The sequence below is a fragment of the Hyperolius riggenbachi genome, chromosome 5, assembly GCF_040937935.1.
Source record: "Hyperolius riggenbachi isolate aHypRig1 chromosome 5, aHypRig1.pri, whole genome shotgun sequence".
Lineage (NCBI taxonomy): Eukaryota > Metazoa > Chordata > Amphibia > Anura > Hyperoliidae > Hyperolius > Hyperolius riggenbachi.
Genome location: NC_090650.1, coordinates 241,181,636 through 241,208,063, shown reverse-complemented (window position 1 = coordinate 241,208,063; position 26,428 = coordinate 241,181,636).

Genomic DNA, 26,428 nt, shown 5'->3' with positions numbered 1-26,428 from the left:
ACAAAGGAGCAGATCTCTCTCTGTACAAAGTCAGGCAAGGACGGAAAAACCAAACATGGCGGCCGCTATTTATAGGGTAGGGGCTGGCCAGGGTCCCCCTCTGTGATTGGCTGCCGTCAGAGGGCCTGGGAGCCCTCTGATTGGCTCTAAGGACATCAATCTGGGCTATGACGCTATTCGAGCTCGGTATTCGAGCTCGAATAGCGCTGTTTGCTCGAATAGCTTGAATAGTGAGTGGGCTATTCGAGTTCACTCGAATAGCCCATTCGAATAGCTGCAGCTATTCGAGCTCGGTATTCGAGCTCAAATAGCTGAAAAAGAACTTGAATATTCGAGCTCTGCTGAGCACCACTGGTCTACACTATAACAACTGCATGATATTGGAATACTGCATAAGGCCATGTCTAAAATGTCAACACTTGGTTGACAGTGGTTGAGTAGAGTTGATGAGTCAGTGTTTTCAGATTTTTTTTGTCACTTGTTTCAATGGTGTATTGGAGTATAATTACAAGCATTTCATAAGGTTCAAAAGCATTTATTAACCATTACATCAAGTTTATGCAAATAATCAGTATTTGCAGTGTTAGCCCTTCTTTTTAAAGTGAATGTGTACCGCTTTAAAAATAAAAAAGTCAGATACTCACCTAAGGAGAGAGAAGGCTCCATCCTAATGAGCCTTCCCTCTCCTCTCCCGGTGCCCGGTCCCACGAAGGATCCCCCGTAGCAGTATTCGACCAGTTCGGTCAAATACTGCCACTTCCGCTGCCGAAGGGATGTTTCGGAAGCCTTCGGGAGCACTCGGGCTCCCGAAGACGGGCCGCTCCATACTAAGCAATGCGCAAGCGCCCTCTATGACGCAATTGCGCGTGCGTAGTATGGAGCGGCCCGTCTTCGGAAGCCCGAGTGCTCCCGAAGACCTCCGAAGTCCCTCCGCGAACAGGGGAGCCAGCGCAGCACCGAGGGCACCAGGAGAGGAGAGGGAAGGCTCATTAGGACCGAGCCTTCCCTCTCCTTAGGTGAGTATCGGACTTTTTTATTTTTACAGCGGTACCCATTAGCTTTAAAGACCTCTGCAATTTGCCTTGGCATGCTGTCAATCAACTTTTGGACCAAATGCTAATTGGTGACAACCCATTCTTTCATAATCAATGTTTGGCGCTTGTCAGAATTTGTGGGATTTGGTTTGTCCACCCACCCCTTGAGGAGTGACCACAATTTCAAAATTGAATTAGGTTCTGGGGAGTTTCCTAGTAGAGATGGCCCGAACGGTTCGACCGCGAACCGATTCGCGCAAACTTCGGTGGTACGCGTTTGTGGTGAACAACAAACTATATGCGAGTACGACCTGCCCCCTAAATTACATCATTAGGGTCAACTTTGACCCTCTACATCACAGTCAGCAGACATAGGGTAGCCAATCAGGCTATACTCCCTCCTGGAGCCTCCCCTCCTTTTAAAAGGCAGGCAGCGTCAGCCTTTTCACTCACTCGTGTGGCTGCAATAATTAGAGAAGAGAGAGAACCTGCTGTAGACATAGGGAAAGCTTAGTTAGGCTCTTGTGTTAGGCTTGTTAGCTTGCTCCTTGCTGATACTTATTACTACAAAGCACCCCTTAACAGCTCTTTTTAAAACTAATGTTGTTCTTGTGATCTATTTTGTGTGTGTGTGTGTGTGTGTGTGTGTGTGTGTGTGTGTGTGTGTGTGTGTGTGTGTGTCCCACACACACTTGTGTTGCATATACAACCCTGTTAGCCAGTCATAGCTGGCCCTTGACCTCTTGGTAATTCCTACTGTGCCACTGCCAGGCCCAGCACATTCAGTGACTACCTGTGTGTGTGACAGCTGCACATTTGTAATACCAATCACTGCATACCTACCTGTTCAGTGCACCTACCTACGTGAGCGCACACAGTGTTATATAACACCAGTCACTGCACCTGTTCATGGTACCTGAGTGTGTGACAGCTGCACATTTGTAATACTAGTCATTGCATTATTGTTCACAGTACCTGTGTGACCGCATGCTGTGTAATATAGCAGTCCGTGCATACCTGTTAACTGCACCTGTGTGACAGATGCACATTGTATTGTAATATCAGTCACTGCATACCTTTCACTGCACCTGTGACAGCACATTGTTTTAGACAGGTCAGTGCATACCTTTCCCTTCACCTCCCCCCGATATGGACAAAACAACAGGCAGAGGCAGAGCCAGAGGCAGGCCACTCAGCAGGTCTGTTCGAGTTTGTGCTGATGTGATTTCGTGTGGCTCTGGACCAAAGTATAGTGCTCAGAAGAAGGCACGCCCCATCAACTCCCAAATTTGTCAGGACGTGGTTGACTATTTTAACACAGAACACCTCATCTTCCGCAGCCACCAGCGCTACTAAAAGCACCACATCCGCTGCATTTGACCCTTCGCAGGAGTTATTTGGTGGGGAATTGACTGATTCACAGCCATTATTGTTACAACAAGATTAAGGCACTAAGCAAGTTACACTACCTCATATGTCTGAGTTAGGTGACACTATGGACGTAACGTGTGAGGTGGAGGATGATGAAGTACCTGCTGTTGGTGCAGTTTTGGAGGTGTCTGATGCAAGAAAAGATGGGGAAGATGATTATGATGATGATGATACTGCCATGGATGCCACGTGGGATCCTAATAGACAAGATGACCAAGGGGTCAGTTCAGAGGGGGAGTCAGAGAGGAGTAGGAGGAGACCAGTTGCTGAAAGAGGCAGGGGGACAGAAACAGCTGGTGGCAGTGTCCAGCACCATGTATCGCCACCTATGGACAGCCAGCCAGCCAACATGCCCTTCAACGTCAGCTGCTGACGCCACCATAGTGCCCACACCCCTGGGCTCTGCAGAGTGGACATTTTTTGTGTGTCTGCCTCAGATCAGAGCAATGCCATCTGTTCTCTCTGCCACCAAAAATTGAGCAGTGGAAATGCCAACACCCACGTAGGGACAACTGCCTTACGAAGGCACATGGAGAAAAGGTACAAACTGCAATGGCAAAACCACCTGAGGAAAAGCAGAACACAAAAGCAATGCCACCCTCCTCTTCTGTCTTCAGGTGCATTATCTTCAGCCGCTTTCTCACTTGCACCTTCACAATCACAGTCACCCTCCTGCACTCCATCTCTCACCTTTAGCGGCTACTGCTCCTCTGCCCACAGCAGCAGCCAGGTGTCCGTGAGGGAAATTTTTGAGTGGAAGAAGCCAATATCTGCCAGTCACCCCCTTGCCTGGCTTCTGACAGCTGGCTTGGCGGAACTGTTAGCTCGCCAGCTGTTACCATACCAGCTGGTGGACTCTGAGGCCTTCCGAAAATTTGTGGTCATTGGGACACCGCAGTGGAAGATACCAGGCCGCAATTATTTTTCCAAAAAGGAGATACCCAAACTGTACCGTGAAGTTGAAAGGCAAGTGGTGTCATCTCTGGCACACAGAGTTGGGTCAAGGGTCCATCTGACCACGGATTCCTGGTCTGCCAAGCACGGTCAGGGCAGGTACATTGCTTACACAGCCCATTGGGTCAAACTGGTGAACGCTGGCAAGCAGGGAGTATGCTGCGGCTGTGCAGCGGACCTAGTTGTGACACCTCCACAGCTTGCAGGCAGGCCTGCGCCACCTCCTCTCCATTTCCTCCTACTCCTCCTGCTTCATCCTCTTCGCTGTCATCGTCCTCCTCCTCCTTTGCTGAGTGGCAGTTCAACTCTACTGGTGCTGCGATCTCCTCTCCAGCTACACAGCCCCAGCACCCCAGGGCCTATGCTGCATGCCAGGTATGACGGTGTCACACCATCTTAGACATGTCTTGCCTCAAAGCGGAGAGTCACACTGGAGAAGCTCTCCTGACTGTGCTTAACAAACAGGTGGATCAGTGGCTGACCCTGCACCAGCTGTAGATCGGCAACGTGGTGTGTAACAATGGCAGCAATCTCAATTCTGCACATATGCTAAATCTAATAATTCAGAGATTTGTGTGTAAGTACCCAGGCTTAGGGATGGTCGCAGATTTCTGCGATTCCAGTCGGAAATTGGCAATTCCGTTCCATTGCATCGAGTTTCCGCGGAATGATGCGTATTCCGCCGGAATGCAAATTTTTGTACGCCAAGCACAAGGAAGACCCGCCTAGACACTGTAGACAGACGGACTTCTGCATGAAAATATAAATTTCTGCACCAATTAGAGCCTTAAGAATTACCAACCAATCCTACATTAGCAACCAGCTCCCTAGCTACCTATCAGCACCTATCCCACCCATTTTGTATATAAGAGAGGTGTGCAGTCACGAAGCTTGTGGGTTTCAGTCTGGTGTTGGAGACAGAGGAGAGACAGACCCATACTAGTTGTTTTAACACAAAACAAAAGTCTTTTTCAAGACTATATATATATATATATATATATATATATATATATATATATATATATATATATAAACCAAAAGTTTTTTTTAAAGACTCTGTGAGAGAGAGTTAGAGTGTGAGCTGTAGTAGTAAGCTAGCTGTATTTGTGAGAGAGGTACATTGTAGTTTGAGTGATTGATTGCAGTGTAGTGTGCTAGTACTGCAGAGCCAGTCAGGCCGCAGGCTTAAGTGTTTGACAGAGTGAGAGTGAGAGTGAGTTAGTTGATTGATTAGTGCTTGATTAGTTGAGTGTAGTGAAAGTTTTTTTTTCCAATTTTTTTTGTTTTGTTTTGTTTTCTTTATTTTTTTTTCTTTTTTTTTTCTTTATTTTATCCCCTTATTTTGTGATCTCATCTGCTCTGTCGCTCATACCCCTTTCTCCAATAAAGTTTTTGGCCCCAAAACAATGGAGTGAGAGCAGCAGCAATTTACTGACACTCCTAAAAAGGTTGGTGGATCACTGCAAGTATGTGATCAGGTTGAGGGTGGCAGCAGCAGCAGGGAGCGTTCCCCCAGGGTCAGAAAAGTCCTCCCTGTGTTTGCAGCATGCAGGAAAATTTTGACAGAGCAGGAGGCACAGAGAGTTGTCGATTACTTAGACCAGGGACCCTCTACCCAGTCTGAGGAACTTCAAGCTAGTGGCAGCAGCACCAGTAGTGGCCGCCAGGTTCTTCCTGACCAGAACCCGATCGCAGCTGCTTCTCTTCACAAGGTTGTTTCCTCCCAGTACTCTGCTCCAGAAGTAGACAAGACAAGACAAGACAAGACAAATAACATTTATATTGCGCTTTTCTCCTTGCGGACTCAAAGCGCCAGAGCAGAGCAGCAGCCATTAGGGCGCGCTCTATTGGCAGTAGCAGTGTAAGGGAGACTTGCCAAAGGTCTCCTACTGAATTAGTGCTGTCTTACTGAACAGGCAGAGCCGAGATTCGAACCCTGGTCTCCTGTGTCAGAGGCAGAGCCCTTAACCATTACACCATACAGCACACCAACATCACTGAGAGAGATGTGGAGAACGTTTGGGAGGAGGAATTGGAGGAGACCATGGGACCAATCTCCCAAGAAGTGGTGGGTTCTTTGGTGACAGAAATGGCCACTGTGATTGCTTCATCCAGTGTCACTACCAGTCAACATCTGTCGGCTACAGAGGTGTTTGGTGGCCAGGAGAGTCCAGAAGAAGAGTCACTCATTGAACTGGCTGATATTTTTGATGATGAGACGACTGATCCAACGTGGTCGCCATCTGGGTTGGGCACTGGCAAGCGTGAGCAGCTTGTAGAAACAGAGCAGACGGTTGGCCAACAGCAGTCTGCAAGTGCTTTTACGTCTGTCAGTAACCGCCAGCAGTCCAATGCTGAGGATCGAGGTGCTAAAACAGTTTGCACCACTGCTGGACGTGCACGCACGTCCCTTGCCTGGAATTATTTCACTGTTCTGGAAGAGGATGAATCCAGGGCAGTCTGTTCTGTGTGCCGTAAATTGGTGAGCAGAGGCAAATCGGGCAGCGGGTTCGGCACTTCAGGGCTGATAAGCCATCTGCGCATCCATCACAGACGGGAGTTTGAACATGTGAAAAATTCCAATAAGATGGGTGGAGGAAAAGCAACAGCAACAGGCCCCTCCTCGTTTTTTCTACTCGTCCTGTGATTCCTGTCCCTATCCAAACTGCTCAGTCCTATTGTTCAACTCCCTCTGTAAGCCAGACTGGTAGAGGACTTCACACCTCAGCAAGCACATCGTCATCACCCTTGGTGTCCTCTGAATCGCCAGTGTTCCAGCGTCAGGTCTCTGTGCCAGAAATGTTGCAGAGGAAGCGGATGCTCCCTGCAGCTGATCCATTCATTGTGAAAAATAACGCACTCCTGGCAAGGCTGTTAGGCCAACAGCTGCTGCCCTACTAGTTTGTGCACTGTGCCCCCTTCCGCAGACTGATGAACAGTGTTGCTCCACAATGGCAGATCCCCAGCCGCCATTATTTTGCTAGGAATGCTATCCCTGCCCTTAACCAGCACATTGTGGAGTGTGTCGAACTGTCTTTGGATCATGCTGTCTGTGGAAAGGTGCACTTCACCATGGACGGCTGGAGCAGCAGGCTTGGGCAGGGAAAGTATCTCACTTTTACCACCCATTTGAGTCACCCTCCATGGTGCTGCTGAGAAGGGGGCAAGCTCTGGGGCATCTCAGCTGGTGGTGCCGCCACATGGGTTGAAGGGGAGGCCTGTTCCACTTCTCTCTGCTACCCGTTGCTGACCCTCTTAGCAAGTGGCCCTGCTCCTGCTCTGGTCTGCAGCACCATCGATGCCAAGCAGTGCTGAAAATGGAATCCATGGAGGAGAACAGGCAAACCGGATCTGTAATCCTTGCAGCCTTACACAATCAGATTCGGCAGTGGCTGACCCCCCGAAAACTGGACACAGGTGTACTGGTGTCCGATAATGGTGCCAACATGCTGGCCGCCATTTTGAAAGGTGCTATACCCACTTACCTTGCTTGGCCCACGTCTTCAACCTTGTAGTCCAGAATTTTTTAAACACTTTTGACGGGTTGAAGGACGCTGTGGCCTCAGCACTAAAGGTATCAGCCCACATTCGTCGCTCCACAACTGCCACCACGGCCATTAAACTGCTGCAGCGCTGCCATAGCCTGCCGCAGCACAGGCTTATTTCAGATTGCCCGACGCGGTGGTACTCCACCTTCCACATGCTGGAGAGGCTGTGGGAGCAGCGCATGGCGGTCAGGCTATACCTGTCTGAGGCATCTTCCACCAGAACAGGCCACTGGACTACATCACTGGGGACCAGTGGCAGCTGATTGGACAGGTGTGCAAAGTATTGGAGCCGTTTCAGCAGGCAACAAAAGTGGTCAGTGACGAGCACTGCAGCATAGAGGTGCTCCCTCTTGTCTTGATGATGGAAAAGGCTCTTGACAAACTGGTCGAGCAGGGTGAGGAAGCCCTACTGAACAGTGGCCAGTCAAGTGAATGTGTGAGTGGGCATGCTCCAGTCCTGGATGAGGAGGCAGAGCTTGCGGAAGAGCCCATTGTCCGGGGAAAGAAGATTTTGACGTGGAGCTGGAGCATGACGACAACAGTTCTGACAGCCAGGAAGAGGCGATTCATGACAGACATCTCTTCCCCATGGCTGTACATATGATCCAGTGCCTCCGTAAAGACCCCCAGATTAAAAAGTTAAAATCAAGGCTCGACATGTGGGTGGCCACCATCTTAGATCCACGGTGCAAGCCCCCTCCCAAGCAGATACCAGGATGAGCCAGTTCGGGATGCCCTTCTTCGTTGGGTAGAAGATGCGTTTCCTGCACCTGTATCACGAGCCCAAGCTACCAAGCCTCATCATCATCATACTCAGCAAATGTCTGGTGGTCCCACTCCCAGCAGCAGCAACATTACCCAATCTGTGAACCTGCTGAGTATGCTGAAGGAATTTTACCAGCCAATGCAAGATACTCCTAGTGTAAGAATTGGACTGTTTGAAAATCCATTCTTAGAGCACATGTTTCAGACAAAAGACGTCACTTCCTGCTTAACTGACCTTAGACGGAGATAAAGTTCAAATCTGCTGAAAAGCATCTTTTCAGCCAATGACACTGAGCCGGAAGTGATGTGTGGTGAAGGGGTGGAGTCAAGCAGAATATAGAGTCTTTGACTATGTAGTTAGGGGGGCTTTTGGCTGGAATGTGCGGGGAGGGGGCATTTGGTGCTTGGATTTGCTGGGGTAAGGCTGCTGGCTGTGGTAAGGCTGTAATGGGTCTGCGTAATGTGGGCTGTAAGGAGGAGATTTAGTGGGAAGCTGCATTAATGTTATGTATTAAGGTATACATTGTGGGTATTGTTTCCTAAGCTTTATGTTTTTATATGGTCCAATTTCTCTGTACTTGTCGCTTACTGTAATACATCAATATCTGTACATGTATCACAAATACCACTTGCAATATAAACTTTATTTATACTCTTGTTTTTTTTTTTAAACTTTTTATTTCCAAGACTATGGCACATATATACAAATGATTAGCAATGTCAAAACATCTGTGTAACATTCCATAGCAAAAGTTATGGTAAATCAAACATTTCTATTACTATACAGGGTCATCAGCCTTGGGTTTTTAATTTTCTCCCTCCCCTTAAACCTTCCCATACCTCCCCGCTTTAAATTTCCCTCCCCCCTCCCCCCTAGTATTTTCAGGAGTTCCCTCCCCCCTCCCCTTTTGTCTCTGTATGTTATGTTATCTTATTTTACCAGTTAGAACACAGTTTATTCAATTTGCATTTGGTGGGTTAGCGAACCTCTAGCGTTCCCAGAGTGCCATGGAGTTGCTCTGTTAAATACCATTTGGTGTAGGTAAAGTTTCCCATTAATGCTATACGTTCCCTGTCCGTGAGCTGGGTAAGTATAAACTTTTTCCATTTTTTAAAGAAGGATGCTGTTTTTTTATCTTTTGCTTGCAAAGTATTCATTTTGTCTAGTATAAATAGACGGTGTAGTTCCTGCTTTACCATGGTCACCTTGGGGAGGTCATGGTCTAGCCATTTTTTGAAAATTACCTTCCTGGCAACTATCAATAGGATGTGGAATAGAGGTGATGGTCGTAACCGTGGTTGGTCTAGCTCGTCGGGAACATAATTGAAGATGGCCAGGTACTGTTCTTTTAGTACAGCTTTTCCACATAAGCTGTTTGCATAATGGAAAACTTTATCCCAGTATTGGTTAATAGGAGAGCAGGTCCATAGGCAATGGTATAAGTCGGCATCTTTAAGCTTACATTTTGGGCAGTGTGGGGTGTAGTGCAGCGGCGGTTGTTTGTATTTGATGTTAAACGCAAATTTTGCTTTGTGCATTAACAGTAAATGGGATGTTCTCCATGTTTCACTGATCACATTATTCCTCACTGTACTCCACCCCAGCATTATTTTATCTAGTAGAGCATCATCTTGGAATGTGATGTTCCACGCTTTGCAAATCTGGTTCTTAATTTTTGGGATCCAGAGTAGCTGTAAGGCTCTGTATAAATCTGATAAGGACTTTGTACCTCCTCCTGGACCTATAAGAGTATCGAAGGTGGTAAATTCTGCAATGGGCTTAACCCGTTGGACTAATGATTGCACCATGGATTTCATTTGGAGATATGGAAAAATGTCAGATCTAGGTAGACCATACATGTGTCTTAGTTCAGGAAAAGGACACCATGTCCCCTTTCTGATATCCAGCATATGTCCCAGTGTTTTGATTCCCTTCTGTTCCCACATAGAGAAGTTAGATTGTTGTATACTTGATGGGAAGTTGGGGTTTCCCCAGGTTGGTAAATATTTTGATATTCGTGCAGGGAGTTTGAACAGTTTTCTTTTTTTTTTTTTTCAACTTTAGTTTTTATTGATGAATAAAAGAAATTAACAGTTACAGCTTATTCAAGAATACAGTTTACTACAATGCACAGTCTTATCAGCTAAGCAGTGGTCTAACCTTGCAGAAGATGGGTCTACTAATATAATATTATTAATGTGGAAGAGAGCTTTAATAAGACCATCTTTTATATTGTTGATAAGACAGTGGCATGGATCAGCGATGAGCTGAGACTTGGCTTATCAGTTGAGAATAGATTAACTAACACAAACAAAAAGAGGACGGGGGGTAAGTGTCCGAAGTACGTTAAGCGTTCAAAACAACATGCTAGGTCGAGGTTCTGGGGAACCCATGGACGTGTGGGTTTAGAGTGTCCACTACATAACTTCCTCTATGATGCTTGGGATCTATTTTCCCTAGCATTCGCTCGGGAGGATGTCCAGTCCGACCACCGGCTCCACGTACCTAGGAAGTGGTCTGGCTTGTTGGTCAGGGATGATGTGATATATTCAAGCGAGTATAAATCCTTAATTTTGAGGATTAGGGACTCTTTAGGGGGCGGGGAGCTTTTCCAAGTTTTAGCTAGTAGAGAGAGGGCTGCGTTGCAGACCTGGGAAATAAACGCATTTGCGTTTTTGGAAAGTCTGGGAATATATCTGTGGAAAAGGGCGACCCAGGGGTCTGGCTGGATCTCACTCCCGAGTATCTCAGACAAAAATTGGAAGCACATAAGCCAAAATGAATTAACTATAGGACATTCCCACCAGCAATGCACCTGATCAGCTTTCTGGCCACAGCCTCTGTAACATAATTCAGAGGGTATCAGGCCCCATTGGGATAGTTTGGAGGGCATGCAATACCAATCATAGAGTATTTTATATGAGCGTTCTTTAAGGATAACGTTCAGGGAAGATTTGGACATGTTACCGAAAATAGAGAGCCAAGATTTATCATCTAAGGAACTCTGTAGCCTCTCCTGCCATTTGTGCATTGCTAGTGTGGTGTCCTCCAGTGTTTGGTACCAGATTACTGAATACATTTCAGAGATGAGGCCTTTCCTGATTATTTTGCTTATAAATTCTTTTTCAACTTCACATAGTTCGAGCCTGAGGCCCTTTTTTTTGAGAGATAGAACAAATCCCCTTAACTGTAGGTATCGGAAGATCTCTGCTGGGGGGAGAGAACGTTTATTGGATAAGTCACCCCAGGAGAGGACCTCCCCATCCATCAGTAGATCTTTAACACTTGTTATTCCCTTATTCACCCATGTTTTCCATGGGCGAAGATCAAGCCCTGGGGTAAAATCTAGGTTCCCGAATAGTGAAGTTAGTTGAGAACTGAGTCTGCATAATCCTAGGGATTTGGCTATGATTTTCCATTGGGATAAAGCGGTTTGGATTATGCTTGCTTTCTTCAGCGGAGGGATAGCTGGTTTGTCTGTCCATATAAGGCATGATATAGGGAAGGGTCGGATTAGGGATGCTTCCAAGTCCACCCATCTAGTTCTACCCGGAGGAGTTGCCCATTGTATAGTCTGTGCTAATCTGGAAGCTCTATAGTAGTGCATTAGCTTTGGAGCTCCAAAGCCCCCTTGGAGTTTTCCCCTAGCCAAGTATTGGTATTTTATCCTGGGAGGTCTGTTGCCCCATATAAAGGATGTTATATGGGATTGCAGCTTCTGGATGTCTCTTGTGGCTACATTGATGGGCAGAGCCCTGAATAAATAGAGGAGTTTGGGCAATAAGGTCATTTTTACTGCTGTAATACGTCCTATCAGGGATAGGTGGTAGTGCGACCACTCATTCAATAGAGCATGGAGAGTATTTAGCATGGTGGGGTAGTTTGTACCATAAAGGCTATCTAAGTCAGGGGTTATCAAGATGCCTAGGTATTTAAGAGCCTTTTCTTTAAATTTAAAACCAAAGGCTGAGGAAAGGGCTTGCTTCTGCGTCTCAGTCAGTCCCATTGCTAAGGCCTCCGATTTGGTTTTGTTTATTTTGAAGCCTGAGATTGTGCTAAAGTTATCAAGGAGCTTAAATAGGTTAGGCAGAGACACCTGTGGGCTAGAGAGTGAGAAGATGGTGTCATCCGCAAACAATGCTATCTTGTAAGAGGAATCACCTATATCAATCCCCTTTATGTCTGGGCTATTTCTGACTAAAATGGCGAGGGGCTCAATGCACATGGCGAATAGCAGGGGGGAAAGAGGGCACCCCTGCCTAGTACCATTAAGTATTGGAAATTGGTGAGAGGAGAGTCCCATATTGCTTACAACTGCTGTTGGGCCTGTATACATGCTTCTAACTATATTTAAGAATCCTGCAGGGAGTCCGAACCTCTGCATCACCAGCCTCATATATCTCCAGTCCACTCTGTCGAACGCCTTCTCCGCATCCAAAGAGAGGAGCAGAGAAGGCGTCCGACAGGTCCTCATGGCCTCCACAACCCCCAGCGTCCTACGCACGTTGTCTGTAGTCTGTCTACCCCAAATGAACCCAGTCTGGTCGGGGTGGATAACGGTATGTAGGCATTTGTTGAGTCGAGTTGCAAATACTTTTGCTATCAGTTTGAGGTCGATATTAATTAAGGAGATCGGGCGATAATTTTTGACCTCGCATGGGTCTCTGCCCGGCTTGGGGATCACCACTATTGTTGCTTTAAGCATTTCAGGGGGGAGATCTTCCTCTCCTTCCATTAAACGGTTCATGAGTGTTGCTAATTCCGGGGCTAATATTTCCTTATGTGTTTTATAGTATTGAGGGGAGTAGCCGTCAGGGCCAGGGGCTTTTGAGGGTTTCAATGTCTTAATAGCTGCCACTACCTCTTCAGGAGTTACTGGGGCGTTCAGCCCGGCGATATGGGTGTGATCAAGTCTGGGTATGGGGACTCGAGATAGATATTCCGAAATGGCTGTCACTGGAGTAGTTGTTTTATTAGTGGTGGTACCGTTATAGAGGTCGCTGTAATATTTAGCGAATTGTTGTATTATTGATCTGGGGTCATGAAGGAGCTGTCCCTGAGGGTTGCGGACCGGGTTTAGTCTATTGAGGGCTAGTCTTTGAGTTAATTTTCTGGCCAGCATTGTGTCGGGTTTATTACCCTTTTCGTAGTATCTTTGGTTAGTGAGGCGCATGGAGTAGTCTGCTTTGGAGTAGAGCAAAGAGCACAGTTCTTGCCTATGAGTCTGCAGCTGCTCAAAAATTGTCGGGTCATTCCCTGCAGCGTGCATTGTTTCAAGTCTTCTAATTTCTTTCATTAAACTGTCAGTTTTAGCCTTTGCTTGTCTCTTTAGCCTAGCTGAGATCTGGATAAGTTTGCCTCTTATGGTGGCTTTGTGTGCCGCCCATCTGATGGCCTGGGTGGTATCAGAGGGGGCATTCAGGGAGAAGAATTGTTTTATTTCTTCTAGGATAGTACAGGCAGTTTCAGTGTCGACTAGAAGTGAGTCGTTCAGTCTCCAGTGAGGGGGATATTTGCTGTGCAGGGAGTTTAAGCTAGCTACCACAGGAGCGTGATCTGACCATGAGATCTCGAGTATATCTGTCGTATCTATGTTCTCTAATGAGAGAGCATCGAGTAGAATATAGTCTATTCTAGTGTAGCATTGATGTGGATGCGAGAAGAAGGTGTGCCCTCTTTCTCCCGGATGAGTCGCCCTCCACGCATCCCATGTATTCGTGTCTCTCAGGAACTGCATCAGTATTTTAGTAGAGGAGCTGCGTCTGTGGGAGCCTGGGTTCTTGCTATCTAGGGTGGAGTTGAAGTCCCCCAGTATCAGCACTCTTCCCTTCCTATATAGTGCTATTTTATCTAATAAAGTCTTAAAAAATGGTCTCTGTCCCTCAGATGGGGCATAGACCGAAGTCAGTGTAACCGGTGTACCCTGAAGGTCACCTGTTACTATTATGAACCTCCCTGCTTTGTCCCTGTGTATGGTATTTGCTATAAAGGAGATACGTTTGTGGATCAGAATAGCCACCCCACATTTCTTTTGGGAAGCCGAGGCATAGTATACAGATTGATAGGATTTGTGCCAGAATTTCGGCTCATGGCCCCATTTATAGTGGGTTTCCTGTAGGAATATAATATCGACTTGCTGGTTTGCATAGTACTTACATGCTAGTCTTCGTTTATTAGGGGAGTTAAGGCCTTTGACGTTATGCGTAATAATTTTGATTGAGGAGGAGGTTAGGGCTGGAGGAGGGATTAAATTAGAGGACATTTTGTATTAAGGGGTAGGCAGCTAGGAAGCGGGGTCCCTGAGCTGCGTGGTGCGCTTGCCTCGGATTCCCATTTAATATGGTAGTAAACATAAGCATGAAGTTGGGCCTAATAGTGGACACTTTCCGAACAGTAAAACAAAAATCATAACAATAAGAAAACATATAAATGAACATTAGCTGTAAAATCAGGAGAACGTGATAGAACCATTCGTCCCTACCGTAGGTAGGGGGGGAGATATTTAACGGTAATATCTCAATTAAAGTTAGTCTATGCTGCGAAGGCATTTGCAGCTTAAATTGGGGGCTGTGCATCCTGGTAGCCGCCAGACTGGAACATGCCTCCGGATTGCCGGCTCATAAAAGCAAAAAGCCGACCTGGGAGTGGGGATGTAGAAAGACTGGGCCAGTCATATGGAACAGTAATGGAAGGTATAATGTGAGTCAGAGTTTCTACTATCCCAGACAGTGGGCAGTCCTCGCCAGGGAGTGGGTATGCGCCAAGGCGCCATATGTGATGAGCTTTGGGGGAGCAGATCAAAAAGATAGAAGTGAAGGGAAAAACAAGTATTCTCACCCAGCTGAGTCGTCGGGGGAGGGCGAAGAGGGAGACGCTGGTGCTGATGATCGGGGAGATCTTGAATCTCTGCGTGGAGCTACCGTGGTCCATTCAGGTTCTGGAGGGGGAATCCTTTCGGCCTGGGGTTGAGAAGCTGTTGATGGTGGAGGAACTTCATGTTGCAGACCCAGTTGAGTAAGGACATTTGTAATATCGTCTGGGTCACTTAGGGAGAGCTGCTTGCCTATATGTAGTACTGTTAATTTAAAGGGGAAGCCCCAGCGATACCTTATTTTATGGCGGATTAGTATAGATGTGAGGGGCTTCATGTCTTTACGTTTCTTTAATGTTGTAGGGGAGAGGTCTGGGAAGATCTGGATCCTAGCTCCTCTAAAAGTGATCTCCGGAATGTCTCTTGATGCTAGCAGTATGATTTCTTTCGAACTGTAGTAGTGCAGCCGAGTGATGATATCTCTCGGCGGGATGCCATCTTTAGAGATAGATCTTAGAGCTCTGTGGGCTCTGTCCATTCTCAGGTCCTCCTCTTTCAGTGTGGGAGCTACTGCGTGAAACAGTGCTGTCAGGTATGGGCCTATTTCTTCCTCGGCCTCTGGTACTCCGCGCACTCTCAGATTGCACCGTCTGTCTCTATTCTCTCCGTCCTCCCTGGCTTCCTTCAGGGCTGCCACCTCCGCCTTTAGCGCAGTCATGTCGGTGTCAGTTTGCTTGTTGTGGGCTCTCACCTCGTCTAGACCCTTTTCTAGGTCATGGATTCTGTCGCCCAGCGATGAGATCTCTGATCTAATTTCTCTCACAGTCTCTGAGTTTGTAGACTTTATCAGCTTCTCCAGGTTGTGGAAGAGCTGGTTCAGGTCCGCCTTAGTTGCTGTGTCTTTAGACGTATTCTGGCGCCCGGGAGTCTGTAAGTCGTCTGCCATGGTGCCGGCGCCATCTTGTGAGTTCGCTCCCTTGTTCTTTCGGGTGAAGATCTCGGCCACCTGGCCCTCGTTTTGTTTCTTGGGACCCATGGTCTGAGAGCCCGTCCTCAGAGGAGCAGGGTGGGCTGTTTTGGCGTGGGTCCGTAGAGGTGAGAGGTGCTTAAGAGGCTGATTTAGCCGGAGCTAAGGAACCATGCGTCCGTCTCGCTTGGCCTCCAGGCTCCGCCCCTTGAACAGTTTTCTTGTGGCCTGCCATGCTGCAATGGTGTCACGGAACATAGCGTTTATTTTTAGTCTTAGTGGAAGTTGCTTAATTTTGGCATGTAGCAAGCCCATTGGCAACCAAGGTGACGCCATTTCGGCTTCTAAAGGATAATTGGAGTGTACGCTTGTTTGGTTCAACCAATCTCTAGCATGTCGCAGCAGAGCAGCCAAATTATATGCCCGTATGTTCGGCAAATTGAAACCCCCCATGTCTTTTGAGCATTGTAGCTTAGCAAACGCTATTCTTGGCTTTTTCCCCCTCCAGAGAAATTTAATAAAAGCAGTTTTTAAGAGCTGCTCGTCCTTGTGCCTGATAAGGAGTGGGATTGTCTGCAGGGGGTATAGCAAGCGACCCATTGAGACCATTTTTATCAATGCTGCCCTTCCCGCTAGGCCTATAGGGAGATTGTGCCAGTTGTTTAGCTGTCCTATGATACTTTTGATTAATGGACCGTAGTTTTCCGCATACAGATTTGCAGGGTCCCTGGGTATATTTACTCCTAGGTATTTGAAAGATGAGGATTTAATTGCTACCCCTAAGTGTTTCCAGTGGCCTATTGGAGCGTGAGTGGATAGCGGAAAAAGAAAACTCTTTTCTTTGTTTACTTTATACCCTGCTAGAGGTCCCATCTCTTTAATGATTTGGAAAACCTCTGGGACTTGATGTTTGGGATCCTTCAGGAACAATAGGGCGTCATGTGCAAACAGTGCTTGCTGTGTCATGGTTTCCCCTATTTGTAGCCCAGGAATACGACGCCTCAGTGTTGTTACTAGTGGCTCTAAGGCTAGGTTGAATAATAACGGCGACAGTGGGCACCCTTGCCTGGTCCCTTTAGTTAGGTGTATGGGAGTAGAGGTATACCCTTGGGTGTTAATTCTGGCCGTTGGGTTGGTGTACATAGCCTGAATTGCCTTTAAGAAGGCCCCAGAGATGCCCTGTCGTTTCAGTACTGCCTGTAGCCAATCCCACTCCACATTGTCAAAGGCCTTTTCTGCGTCAAGTACCAGAACGGCTGCGTTTTGATATGTGTGTGGGTATGCTTTTACGTGCTCTTGAATGGTTAGGAGTTTTCTTACATTACTCACTGCTGCTCTGGCGCGGACAAAGCCCGTTTGGTTTGGATGCACTAGGTTCGGTACCAGTTGCGCTAGTCTATCCGCCAGTATTTTAGATAAAATTTTCATTTCTTGGTTTAACAGCGATATAGGGCGGTAGGAGCCCGGACTAGTGGGGTCCTTTCCCTCTTTTGGGATGAGCTTTATGTAGGCTAATTGACCTGTGGCCGGATAGTCTCCTGTCTTTAATATATGGTTATATAATTGGACTAATGAGTCTGCCACATCTTTTTGTAATATTTTAAAAAAACTCCGCTGAGAGGCCATCTGGTCCTGGCGACTTCGCGTTCGTCAGTGCTTTTATAGTTTGGAGGACCTCTCCTTTTGTGATTTGTGCATTCAGCATGTCTGCTTCCGCATTTGTTACTTTAGGTAAGTTAATATGTGCTAGTATGTCGTCTAAGTCGGGTCGCGGTGTTGTATCTGTTTCATACAATTTGGCATAGAATTTAGCAAAGATAGAAACAACTTTTTTAGGGTTGTTTTCAAGAATACCTCTCTCATTTTGCAGTGTGATTGGTTTTTCTTGCTTCTTAAATTGTTTGGATGCTATGTTCGCTACTAATCTACCTGCTTTTTCTTCAAATCTATGAAAGAATAGGTCTGAATGTGCTTTTTGTAGGTTTGCTTTCATTGTAAACAATAGGTCTGCTTTTGCTTTGTCCCGCATCCAGCATTCTCTTGTTTGGGGAGTAGGATTGGCCATATAGTTTTTTTGGGACTTGCTAGCCTGACCTACCATTTCTGTATATTGTTGTGCAAGCTGCTTTTTCCTTGCTGCCACGTATGAAATTATCCTACCTCTTAGCACTGATTTTGCCATCTCCCAAAATAATACAGGTGTTGGCTTGTGTTGTTTGTTGTCAAATTCATATTCACACCACCAGGACCTCAGAAGCTGCTCGAATGCCTCATCCCCATATAATGCTGTAGGAAACCTCCATATAAATTCAGATTTTTGAGGGGCTAGGTCGCGAAAATCTAGGACCACTGGAGCGTGATCTGAAACCAGTATATCCTTTATTGAACAGGACTCAATTCTATTGGTCATGGCAGGGCTGGTTAGGAGTAGATCTATTCGTGACCAAGTATTGTGTTTTGGGGAGAAAAAAGTGTATTCTTTATCAAAGGGGTTTAGGTATCTCCAGCTGTCCACTAGGGTGGTCGCTTCTAGCAATGATGTCAGTCTGGTATCTGTTTTACGTGGGGTTGGATTCGGGCAGCTTCTATCAAGTGCATGGTCTAAGACCGAGTTCATGTCTCCTCCTACTATAATCGGTGTTTGTGTATTAGCAGTGACTTGGGCAGTGAGATTATCAAAGAATTTTCTATTCTCCCCATTGGGTGCATATACATTTATTATCGTTATTTGTTCTGTGGCTAATTCTAGTTGAATTTGTACCCATCTACCTTCTACATCGTGAGCTTGGTGAAGGCATTCATGTTTGAGGTGTTTGCTTATTAATATAATGGCCCCCGCTTATTTGTTTACTGCTGGAGCGCCGTACCCAGCTTTTTTTCAGGTAAAGCACCTGCTCATTTCCGAGGTGAGTTTCCTGTAGCAGGCAAATATCCGGGCGCATCTTTTTAAGGTGCGTCAGGACTCTGGATCTTTTCCCTGGTGATTGCAGTCCTTTCACATTCCATGTAATTATTCTCATTAGCCTAGATCCCATTGTTCAATATAACTGTACCTGGTCTTTCTGATTCTAACATCGTTCTTTTGAGCATACAGAGACAATACCCTCCCCCCTTCCCCTCCCCTCTGCCCCATCCCTCCATAGGTGTAAGAAAGAATGGTAAACATATATATTTTGCATATCAGCAAAACCACTTCTCTTCTTCCTTGTATAGGATTCCTCATCGTGCTCTGAGGAACCCTCTCACAGCAATATTCAGTAAACTTATATTAATTTGAAACAATTAACAGAACATAAGTTTTAAGAGTGTTCACGCTGGGGGGTTAACTGGTGGTGAGGGAGTTCACTTGAGTTAACCTTTCTAGTATAGGGCATCTTCTGATTAAGTGACTGCGGTTAGGTATCAGTTAGCAGTGCTTACTGTTTGTTCAAAGTTAAGGTTTATATATATCTACCGCTGCCATGGAAAAGAGGTCTCGTCAGTCCGCTGGGGAGGTTGATCTCGAGCGTCGGGGTGCCGGAGTTCCCTTCAGGTAATCTTGTGCTTCTTCTGGAGTGTGGCATGTGATGATCTGGTTATCTTCATCTGTGATGCGCAGTATCGCTGGATAAGCTAAGGCGAACTTTATCTTGCGGCTGTAGAGTGTGTTGCATATCTTGCCAAACGCCTGTCTCTTTTTAGACACTTCCAAAGAGTAGTCCTGGAAGAGATGTATCTCTCGGCCTGCATACAGTAGATCCTCAGCGGCTGCTCTGTAGGCCGTCATCAATTTTATCTTATCAGCGAAGTTTAGGTATCTGGCCATGATCATTCTTGGTCTGTTAGTTTTGCGCTTCTCCTGGGGGGGTCCTACACGGTGGGCACGTTCTACTTTAAGCTCTCCTGTGATCCCCAGCAACTTAGGAATTTCCATTGAGCAGAGTGCGTGAAGTTCTGTGACTGGGACCTCCTCTGGGACTCCCACTATCCGCACATTGTTTCGGCGGGACCTGTTTTCCAGGTCCTCAAACCTCTCGTGCGCTATGGCGTTTTCATGGAGTAGGGAGTCTATGTTAGATTGCGCCTCACGCAGTTCGTCCTCACATGTGCTGACTCTGTTCTCTAATGTAGCGAGTCTCTCCCCCTGTTTGCGCTGCTCTTGCTTGAGTTGCTGGAGGGATTTAGTGATGGCTGAGTCTATCATGCCCCTTATCTCCGGTGCTAGGACTTTCCCCACCTCTTGTGCCAGCTGTTTATAGTCGATCTGCATACCTGTTTGTTCCCGGCGGTCTGACTGCGTCTCATCCCCAGAGTCGTGGTCAGGGGAGTTTTCTATGTTTTTTGCTTCTTCTCCTTTTTTTGGCCGCTGCTTGCTTACTTTATCTGTAGCGCCGCCCGCCATCTTGGACCTCGTGGCTGCCGCTCCCTTCGGTGTTTGGGTGCCAGCCCTCTTTAGGAATTTGTCCATACGGCGCTGTAAGGTTCTTCGGGGGTCCTGGGTGTTGGTACGAGCGGTTTGGGAGGACCAGATGGCTGCGTTCAGCTGTGATTTGAGCCACTGTGAGAGGGTTCAGCCGGAGCTCTTCTCCCCTCAGCCTCCCATACAAGCGCCGGAACCGGAAGTCATTTTATACTCTTGTTGATGTGTATTTATTTGCCAAACGACCACCTAGAACTTACGAGAAATCGGTATTGTTGTCTTTATTGTTGAGGCAATATTTTCAGCAATATCGTATTTCTTACATAAATGGTGAGCCAGGGAGGAGGTGTGTTATGATTTGGCGGGAAAGCATATTAATAACTGTATAATGTTGGATGTTGGATTTGTGATTTAGGTTTGATATTGATGTTATACTACAGATATATTGTGAGGAATTTGAGCAAGCAGCCATGTAGTGAGATAGCCAAGTGAGTTTCACTGTAAACCCTGCCTGTGTACAGAGATCAAAGTGTTCGCATTGAATAGATTGGCCATTGACTTGTTTTGGGGGTAAACAGAATGGACAATGCTGTGGAGCTATTGCTTGGTAAAATCACAAAAGTTAAAGGTTTCCAAACAATAGTTAACCAGATACAGGACTCAGAAAAACCATGGCTTCAGATTAAAAGTTTTATATCTGAGGCTATGTTGGCCAAGAAATATTCCAAGACAGAAGCAAAACATGCCTTGGTATTTGCAGCCTGTTGGATGGCAAAAGAGTTTGAATGTATGAGAATAGAGAAAAGAAAATTAGAAGACAGGGTGGAATATTTAAATAGTGCAGTCAGCAGATTGACCATTTCTGCTCAAAATGCTGCTGCTCTAGGATTAAATAATCAGAAGACAATGGAGGAAAATAAGGAGTTGCAAAGTGAGAATGAGAGATTAACTGAACGTCTCAAAGATGCAGAGGCAGCCATAAGATCTTTAGCAGTGTCCCATACACAGGCAGACATTGATCACTCTCAGTGTTTAGCACAGATAGAGTATTTGAAGCAACAGTTGGGAAAACACAGTGCAGTGGTTGCTGCTTTTAATGTTTCCATGTCAGAGAGTGATGAGTGTGACTGGGATGATGCATGGATGAATGAGATGGATGGTGAGGAGGCTTGCTATGATAGAGAGTTAAAGATGGCTCCTATAAGTACAGAACACAGGGTGGATCCTCTAGGCATGCTTATCTCACAGACTACTGCTGTAAGACCATTGTCCAGCTCAGAAATTCATGCTTTAAGTCAGGAGTTAGGATGTATCGATTTGAATGATGATCCTATAGAAATTCTGATGAGAATTGAGCAGTTTGAAAAAGTGCATAAGAATCTGAATCCCAATATTGATGTGTTTGATGTCATTGTGGCCAGTCTGGATAATGCTCTTGTAACGATTGTGGAACTTTCTCCGTGATCAGCACACAACGCGTGCGCTGACACGGCAGAAATCCTCCACAAGCGTATATTTGCAGGCACCCAGCAAAAGGTGCTATGCACCTGTAGAGGGAAATTCCTGTCGGCAGATGGCGCTGGGGAGTGCAGAGGAACCAATCCTCTGTACCTCCACAAGTGCCAGACAGGAATTGTACGAAGCGCAGAACGCAATCGCAAGAGAGGCGATTGCGAATGAGAGCGAGCAAAGGGACAGGTTGTATGTGTGTGCACCAATCCAGTCGCCACCCCGCGACCGCGCACACACAACAGCAGATACGAAATAGGAACACGATCACGAGAGGTGCGATCGCCAGACGTGACACAAGGCAGATCAGAATAGAATACGAGGGTAGCAAAGGCACAGCAAATAATACAACGAGAAGATGCGGAAAATAACAAACGCTAGCTAACCGCGAACACCGCACTCATTCGCAACAGTGCACGCGGTTATGCGCGGTCTCCATGTGATAAGCACAATAGAGACAAGCACGCCTAACTAACCATCGACAGACAAACATGAAACAGAGGACGCGAGCGCTTGCTTAACGGTTACCTCACCGAGCCTCCAGCAAGCGTAGCAGACAAGACAGACACACGAAAACAGGGACAAGCGAGAGATAGGATCCACAGCACTAGCGAAAAGTGGCTAGCGCGATCCAGGTACAGAGTAGCAGAACAGAAGGATCCCCAGCGCTAACGAAAAGTGGCTAGCGCGATCCCAGAAGACAGAACAGAAGGATCCCCAGCGCTAGCGAAAAGTAGCTAGCGCGATCCCAGAAGACAGAACAGAAGGATCCCCAGCGCTAGCGAAAAGTAGCTAGCGCGATCCCAGGAGACAGAACAGAAGAGATAGCTGGTAGCAACCGCTGCACCACCTATACTCCAAGAACAGAGATCAGAACCATTTCCTATCGACCACCGTTGGGACAGGACAATGGCAACAGGCAAGACAAGACAGAACAGGCAATACAGTTAATACAACCTGACTGGGCTAGAAGGGGAGCCTAAAACAACCCCCAGGAATTAACTATACTAGATAGCAATGGCTGACACTCCAGCAGTGTCCATCAGGAACAGACCATGGAAAGGAAATGACCAGCCAAGCCTTCTGGGAAACATAAAGCTCTTATAGTGCCAGTCATCAAAGAAGGCAGGTAGGGGATTTGCATAACGAAACAGACCAGAACTTGCAATGGAAAGACAGGTCTCTGTTCCAGAGTCCTGCAGCATGCAAACCTAAACAATGGTCAAAAGGCTGCCTGCCTGCGCAGGCAGCTGAGCGGATTCTCACAGCTCTAAGATCAAGCTTGCCTCATTCAGTGTTTACCGAACCCAGAATTAAACATAATTTAGTGAATGAGGTGTTGAAGTCTCTGGGTATTGAAGAGATAGATTATCATGCCCGTTTTGGGAACTGTACACAAAGAGGGCAAGAATCTGTCCAGGGTTTCACCGACCGATTATTTACCTTGTACAAATATACATTGCCAGTTGGAACACAAGGGACATTAAACGATGAACTCTATAAACGTGCGTTACTCAACAGAGCCCTCCCTGAAATTCGTAGATTAGTGGGATTTGTGATTTCAGCCCAAAGCTCTTACACTGAAATTATAAACTGTTTTAAGAGGGCTGAAGCAATGTTAAAAGAACATAACAGGTCTAATCAATGTAGCTTGCCAATTATGGAGAGGCCTGCTCCAGCCCATAGAGTTCATAGTAAGCCCTCGCCCCAATTCAGAGATCCCTCTAAGAAATGTTTTGCATGTGGAAGCAGTAACCATATTGCACAAAACTGTTCCTTCCATCAAGCAAGAGCACCTCTACCACAGGCTTTCCACAGCAATGAGATACGGAGGTGCTTCCATTGTCGGAAACAAGGCCACATCAAGTGGTTTTGTCTATTTCTTGGAGGAGACAGGAATAATGTTATGAGAAATAATAGCTACCGTACCATGAGGAGAGAAACTGAGGTGTATTCTCCCTGGTGGGGGAGCAGGCAGAGGAGCCAGTACAGGGCCTGGGTTCCTTACAAAGTTCTCAGATCACATACTGAGCAATTACAAGCTGAGGTAAGTTGGCTTCGAGGGAAATTTGCTCAGGAGGTTAGTGAAATAAAGCAGGAGATACTGGAATGTAGAACAATGAGGAACATTCCAGAACACAGTTTTCCTAGGAGGAACTTTGTCAAATGTTAATAATGGTTTTTCAGTTTCTATTTTGTAGGAAACCGATGAACAAAAGAAGATCCTGGCTGTGTTTTGTTGTTTGTCTGTCTATGTATGCATTTGTGTATAAAGAGGATCCTAACGTATTTTTTTAGAGTTAGGAATAAGCCTCTTTATTTAACCACTTGAGGACCCACCCTTTACCCCCCCTTAAGGACCAGCGCTGGTTTGATTGATCTGTGCTGGGTGGGCTCTGCAGCCCCCAGCACAGATCAGGGTGCAGGCAGGGAGATCAGATTGCCCTCCTTTTTTCCCCCCTATGGGGATGATGTGCTGGGGGGGTCTGATCTCTCCTGCCTGCTGTGGGTGGCGGGGGGGGGGCACCTCAAAGCCCCCCTCCGCGGCGAAATTCCCCCCTCCCTCTCCTACCTGCTGCCTCCCCCGGTGATCGGGGCTGCACAGGACGGCTATCCGTCCTGTGCAGCCAGTGACAGGACGTCCCCTGTCACATGGCGGCGATCCCCGGCCGCTGATTGGCCGGGGATCGCCGATCTGCCTTACGGCGCTGCTGCGCAGCAGCGCCGTACAAATGTAAACAAAGCGGATTATTTCCGCTTGTGTTTACATCTAGCCTGCGAGCCGCCATCGGCGGCCCGCAGGCTATTCACGGAGCCCCCCGCCGTGATTTGACAGGAAGCAGCCGCTCGTACGAGCGGCTGCTTCCTGATTAATTAGGCTGCAGCTGGCGACGCAGTACTGCGTCGCTGGTCCTGCAGCTGCCACTTTGCCGACGCACGTTATGAGTGTGCGGTCGGCAAGTGGTTAATTGATCATTTTATCTGCAGTCAGAAAAGTTAAATTCTAAATTACTTTTGTAGTTTCAGGTTCTGACTGTAGCCATGGAAATGTGAATAGGTTGCCTTTGTTACTTTACTATAGTAGAGGGTTTTGTGAATGGCCTGAAGGCATGGCAGGTGAGATTGTATTTTTGTTTTCTCACCTCTTGTAAGGATCCATGCACAAAGTTGCGGGCTATTTAAATGTTTTTGAATTTAGCGTTTTACAAAGGTAACAATTTATTTTGGGAAAACCAGATTTAAAATGCCTTAAAATTTGTAATGTAAGGTCAATTATGTTAATGAACAAATTGTAAGGCCTTGTTCAATCTGGAGTTTTTGTTTCTGGTTGTGAGCTTTGTTTCAGGTACTTTGCATATACCTGAGATTTCAAAGCACACAACAGTTTTGATTCATTTCTTTTAAATTGGGTTTTGTATGTAGTCAAGTGGGGGATGTTTGCTCTAGTACAGATGTTTTGTTACAGAAAGCACAATTTAAATTGTTCATATTGTTAATGTAAATGCCCAAATAATTGAATGTACAGGTACAATATGCAGACCATATCTCAGCCAAGATTTAGCCAGAATTGTTGGTCAGATTTTGCAGAAGTTGAAAGCCCCATGTGCTCTCATTATGAGCATCTTAACCCTTGAGAATTTTAGTAAATGCAGTCAAAGGTCTACAGAATTGTATAACTATGTGTTGGGATTTAACTGTTATGTCTACCTTTTACAGAGATCGTTTTCCAGAGTGTTGAAAAACATTGCATTTAGAGTGTTACAGTCCAGATATCAAAGTCGGTTATGTTTTTATAATGTTTTCTATGTGTTGCAAGTTTACAGAGTCACAATTGAAGATGATGCTGATGTACAAGGACATGGGTGACCCTTGTGATTGAAATCAGTTTGCAGTACTATTGTACTTAGTAGGTAATATAGTTTTGAAGCTATGAAATCATAATGAGGTTCCATTGCCTGGCTTTGTCTGCTAACCTGTCTGTTTCAGAATCACGGAGTGGAGAGCTCTTTGGCTAATTTCCCAGCATCTGTGGCAAATAAGGTGCTGTGTGCCTCACAAACTGAGTGTGGGAGCATCATGAGTCCATCCTGGCTTGGTAAGTGGCATGCTTGAGTGCTGCCAGAGTATGACGTGGTACTGTCAGTGCGGGCTGAGTAAGTGGAGAGGCAGGTGTAACTTGCCATAGAAGTCCAAATCTCAGCAACCGCGCAAAACCACTGTGAACCAATGTGAGCTGGGAGAGGGACTCGGCAGAGGAAGCCACACAGAGCTGGAGTGTGACCACCCAGAGTGGTGAGTGATCAGAGAGCTGAGACTGTGAGCTGGGCAGATAATTGCAGATGTGTGCATTCTAGGCGTGGCCTGATATTGGAGTAGTAGTGGACAGAGCATGTGCTAGTCTCTAAATTGATACTCTTGGAAAATTCGATGGGTCCCATGCAGTGTCTTGATATATCACTGTTATTTTCAATCAGAAGTCTTATCAAAGCTGCTTAAAGTAAATAATGGGGTAGGACTTGTGATTCTGTGAACTGTGTTGTTTTGTGTTCTGTTATGTTGCGCAAATGTAGGTTAACCAAGAATCCAGTGTGCTGGAACCTTGAGCCGGATGTGCTATCTGCAGATGTCTTGATAACTTCTGGGACTGTGCAAGAGCCTGAATGCATCGCCACTGGAGTCGTTATGAACTTTTAAATCTGCAATTTGGAAAATATTTACATAAAATAACTTTATGGACTGTTTTTGGTGGGAAACTTACATTGATGGACTCTTTATATGGACATTGGAATCCAATTTAATTCCCATTCATGGATCTATGGACTGTTACGTTTTGGTGAAGGTTCTCTCATAAATTTCGATCACCTTCAAGTGGGGGATTGTAAGAATTGGACTGTTTGAAAATCCATTCTTAGAGCACATGTTTCAGACAAAAGACGTCACTTCCTGCTTAACTGACCTTAGACGGAGATAAAGTTCAAATCTGCTGAAAAGCATCTTTTCAGCCAATG